Consider the following 6,000-nt stretch of genomic DNA (forward strand, 5'->3'; position numbering starts at 1 on the left):
TTGATCTCTATTATTTTGATCATTATTTATTTTATTTGAGATAATTTATGAAATTATTTTTTTAATTCCATTATCATTCAACTTTTTAATTTGTAAGATTTGTTTCTCATTATTTTAATAAACATAAGAAAAATAAAACATTAATAAGTTATTTTTCAACTCATTTTTCATAACATAACCAGACACTAGAAAATATTTTTCAACTTATTTTTTATTACATTACCAAATATCAGAAAATAATTCACTTTTCTAGAATTCACTTTCTAAATGAAAACTATTTTTCAGCAAACAAACGGGCCCTAATTTTCATAAAAAATATATATAATATAATAAAATGATGTTTTACTGTATATATGGCACAATTGAAAAAAATTTAAAAAACATTATTATAATGGTGGTAAATTTATGATTTTTAGAGATTGTTTTAGCAAAAACAATAGTGTTTGTTGAAATTTTTTGTAAACTTTTTATTGTAGTGGTGATAAATATTTAATTTTTTTTTTAATTTTGGAAAACAAGTTTTTCTTATATTTCTTTTCTTTTTACACTTGATATTTTTATCATGTTATACATGGCTTTTTTATCATCATTTTTTATATCTTCAATTTTTTGTAATATTTTTTTTCCTCTTTTTTGTTTATATTTTTGCAAAAAAAATTATTTTTTATTCTTTACAATTTGAATATTTATCACTCTATAAATAACCTATTTATATTTTTTTTTGTTTTTATCTTTGTTTTTTTTGTAATTTATCTCTTTTTTTTCTTTACACTTTTTTTTTAAAAAAATATTATGTAGAGATTAAGAAAATAGTGTTTCAATGTAGCAATTGCAACATTATTTTATTTTTCTACTAGGTTAAAAATGACCTTTAGATCTTATATATTTTTATTAATGCATATAATCTTTATTATATTTTATTATATATATAAGGATTGATTTTTTTATTCATGATTTTTTATTTTTACTTGCTATTAGAAAACATATTAATAATACTTACATATTAATTCATTTACATTAGAAAAAAATTATTCAACTTGCAAATAGATGAGTTAAATAGACTTGTTAGCACTTTTTTTTGTATTTATTGGCACATATAGTTATTTATTTATTTATTTATTTGAATACATACATAAGCTTTTTCATTTATAATTAGGATTTTTGTTGTAAAAAGATGCATTTAAAAAAATTTGTATATTTATTTATTTTTATCAAATAAATAATTAAATTGTAGTGAAATATAAATCAAATAACTAGTTTAATTATTACTCGTGTATGAACTGAAAAAGATATATTTCTTACTAAAAAAAAACAAATTACTGGAATAAAACTCCCTAATTGTGTTAGATACAACTACAAGTAGGCAACCTAGAAGGGCAATATTGCATCCAATGAAAAAAAAAAAACATTTTGTTCATCTTGTGTTTTGTCTGACTAATGTGATAATTTTATCATTCCAATTAAGTTGAGTTCATTAATCTTTTGCTAAACCAATAGAAAGTTGGCATTTAAAGTTAACTATTTTTAGTAAGATTTAAAAGACAAAAAAAATGAAAACCACCTCCTATGCTAAACCAACCCATTTCAAAGTCTTTTAAATTCTTTAAAAGTGTATGATGGTCTAGTTTTATTCGTTTTAAAAAATCAACCAGATGCAGCTCACCACATGTACAAATAAAAAATTAAAAATAAATTTAATAACATTAAAAGTACAAATATTTTTTAACTAGATATTTAATAGTATTTTTGTAGTTATTTTTTAAAATATTTTTTATTTAGAAAAACATGTCAATAATATTTTTTATTTTTTTAAAAATTATTTTTGAGATCAGTATATTAAAATAATTTAATTAAAAATATTAAAAAATATTAATTTTTTTAAAAAAATAAAATACAGTGTGAAACAAACATAACAAAAAAAAATCTTCTATACTCGTCAAATCATATCAAAATCTTTGACCTTCAAGTTGTTCATAAATTTATGATAGAATAGGAGTCCGTTATTATTTTATTCCATATTATTTTTTTATTAAACTATTTTTTAAAACAATTAATGATGCAATAGTATTTATTTTAAAAAATAAAAATAATTAAAGAATTAAATTCGGTATGCTTTAAGAAAATAAAACATATTATAATTTTTTTTTTAAATTACCTTTGGTTTTAGTTTTAGGATAGAAGTGTTTTGAAATTCAATTTCAATCAATGAAAAATTTAAAAATTGTTGCTGAGCTGGAAAAAATAAATGCTATAAAAATTAAAAAAAATAGATTAAACATTTTTATTGAGGTGGGAAGGTCTATGTTGAACATTTCAGGAATTGACGGTAAGCCTCCTTAAAAAGTCTTCTGGACGGCAGTGGTCAAAGTGCACAATTGAATATAGAATTTTGCTCGATTTCAAATTATTCAAGGTGTTGACCAGTGAGAAATCATGAAACTCTCTACCTTTAATGATCAATAATTTGACAAATTTTATCAACTTTTATAACTTTGCCGACCAAATATATGAGGTGTCTGTTTCCTAATTGTTTCTTTACTGTTTATATAAAAATATATTAAAATAATATTTTTAAAAATTTTATTTTTAAAATTAATGTATGAAAATTATTAAAAATTTCTAAAAAATTTCAATTTTATATTTTTCAAGCAAGGAAAATTTTAAAAACATTTTCAAACAAGTTATGCAAATATATAAAAAGCTTTAGTGTTGTTTAGTCTCCTGTGAAAAAAAAATGTTCAACAGCTGAAAAATAAATAAAAAAATTTTTTTGTCATAATCATGATAATTAAAGTTGTGTCAACCCAAGATATTTTGTTAAACCCATAATATAGATAAAAAAAAATTAGAATAATTCAATGAAATAAGATCATAAAAAACCTTATGACCCTAGTTAAACCCAAAACATCTAATTTAAAAAAATCTTGAAGTTTAATTTTCAATCAATTAAATATTAAAGAATAAAATTAAAAAAAAAATTCATTATACAAAAGGATTAAAAAACTAACAATTAAAAGAATTAGAATCATAATTGAAAACCATAATAAATATTATATTTGATTAAATAGTAAAATTAAAAAGAAAAATAAATTTAGTAAAAGGACTAAAAAAATTCAAAAAAATAAGAATCAAAACTCACATAAAAAAAATTAATGTTTTGATTGAAGAGTAAAATTGAAAAGAATAATAAGTTTTATAAAAAAACAAAAAATAAAGATTAAAAATCAAAATAATAAGGATTAAATTGAAAAAATCATTAATACATAATATCATTAATCTAAATCAAATAAAGATAAAATTGAGAACTAGTAAAACTTCTACAAAAAAAGATATGACTATAAATTTGAAATCAAAAAATTAAAAACTAAATTTGAAATATTGGCATCCAAAAAGGTCAAATTATAATTTTTAAAAAATAAAAAAAGAAAAAAAAGTTCATATATGACAAATCAAACCACCACTAGACATATACACTGCACCAAAAGAAAAGGAACTCATCCATACTTCTAACAACATTTCAAAAGGATAATTTTAGATGTTTGGAAGTGCTCCACACGACACCAGCAAATATAGATATCTCTCAAGTGTCTCTAGGTGCATCATACACTCATGTTCTTTTGTCTTTTTATTTATTTATTCAAATATCAAGTTATACTTAGTCTAACATGCTAAGAAGATGAAAATCCCCCTAAAAATTAGTTTTAATTTTTTTACTTTCAAAGATATTTTAATCCTTTTAGTTGTGCTTTTGATTCCTTTATTACTTTATATGTTTGTATAAATACAAAATTTCCCTAATCTTAAATGATATTCTTGAAAATATTATTTTGAAAGTAACAAATTGCACCTTAATACTAGTATTGAGATTTTTGTTTTAAAAGCTTTTTGGTCTTTTTAATATATTTTTTAAATATAAAAAAATATAATTGCCCCTACTTAATTTAAAAATGACCAATGCCTTTTATAAAAAGATCTTAATGCCTCTCCTAGCTAGTTACAAGTTTATAAATTTTTAGGTGTAAAAAAATAAAAATAAAAGTCATTACACGGCTGCATTCCAGTAAATAGTGCCAATAACCACCTTTAACTTTTGTTAATGATGAATTAATTAGGAGTCCTCCTCCTCATTTTTCTAATAACAGTAATGGATGTAAGTTTAAGGTTTACGTGGTGGCCACCTTTTTTCAATTATCATTAATTTAATTCTTGCCCTAGCAAGCCGCGAAGACTGGATAATTGGGCAAACCCAGAACTTGAGACAGATTATTAGATAATTGGCCTATGGAGCAAAAAGCTTTGAATATCAATGAATCTAGTACTTGTCTAAGAAAATTTGAATTTATATCAAATGGGATTTTTTCTGTGGGTCCAACGTCCCGAGGGGACTGCAATATCTATTCACACTTCATTATCATATTCTAGATCCGGCTTGATAATACGTTTGAAATCATTTTTTTAATTTAAATATTTTTATGTTTTTTTATATCCTGATATTAAAAATATTTTTTTAAAATAAAAAAGTTATTATTTTAATTTATTTCTAAATAAAAAATATTTTAAAAAATAATTATTACTTAGTAGAAACCTTATGGTCAATTAGACTAAGATAATTACTAGGATATTATAACATTTTGTTGACTTAGTTGAGTATTTCTTTTTAATCTATCTTTTCTTTCAATTTCTGTGAATTCATTCGATATTTATTAAAATATTACAAAAAAAAAAATTTAAAGAATTTCAATGTTGTATTTTTATTTTTTTTATTTACGTGGGGTGTCCGGGCCAGCTTACGCGCACCACGACTAATCCCCACGGCTCACTGAACACCCTGCAAACCCAGCAGGCAGGTAAAGCAGGCAGGTAAAGCAGCGCGGGGCTGACAAACATGCAACTTCAAGACTCGAACCCGTGACAGCAGAAGGCGCAAGAAGCCATTCCACCGCTGACCGTGGCCTTGGATGCTTCAATGTTGTATTTTACTAACACATTTATTGGACATCAAGTCAATCACCGGCCGCCCTTCTGGACGTAGTGAAATCAAGAGAGTAAACTCTTCTCAACTGTTAGTTAGAACTTAAAACTTGATGGTTTAGAAGTGTTCTCCATCATGTCTTCAAAGTTTTCTGTCGGATTTCCTTTACAAATTTCACATATTCCGAATAGTCCGGCCCATAATCAATTGGACTAACAGTCGTGAAAAGACTACTTTATAGCCCAAAATAAACGAGGAGACAGGAAAGCAAACGACAGTTGACTGTCAATAAAATGAATAAGAATTTGCGAAGCCTGTTTTTATTCAACTTCAAATTGTAGTAACATAGACTTGAGAACATGTTCGTTCGTTTGTTTTAAAAATATTTAAAAACAATTAATTTTTTTTATTTTTTATTTACTTCAAATTAATATATTTTTAAATTATTTTAATATACTATTATTAAAAATAATTTAAAAAATAAAAAATTATTAATATATATTTTAACAAAAAAAATATTTAAAAAATAATCACAATCATATATAAAAAACTGTACTTTTGACCAGAAACTGTTTATCCAATCACAGCAGGTATGGCAGTCCACTCGATTGTTTATTCCATGGGGAAAAAAAAAAAAATTCATTTCGCAGGAATTCAAAGTTTCGTGGGGGAGTACGATACCCTAGGTTGAAAGTTTTGTGCAGCCCTAAAATATGAAATAAGATTAATTACTTCTGAGGATGAAGTATGTTACGTAGATGATTTGGGAAATATAGCTGCTAATGCTTATTGTAACGCCTTTTTGTATTTTTATTTGGTTTTTATAGGCTCTCCACTGAACTAGTTACCTTCATAGTTTTTAAACCCGGTCCGGTGACTGGCCCGGTCCAAGACCAGGATTCCGGGTTTTGACCGGGTCACCGGGTTTTGATCGGATCGACCGGGTCAATTTTTATTTTAAAAAAATTTCAAAACGACGTCGTTTTAATAAAAAAATAAATAAAAGTCAACGGGTTACCACCGGGTTT

The sequence above is a fragment of the Populus euphratica genome, unplaced genomic scaffold (assembly GCF_000495115.2).
Source record: "Populus euphratica unplaced genomic scaffold, PopEup_1.0 scaffold364.1, whole genome shotgun sequence".
Lineage (NCBI taxonomy): Eukaryota > Viridiplantae > Streptophyta > Magnoliopsida > Malpighiales > Salicaceae > Populus > Populus euphratica.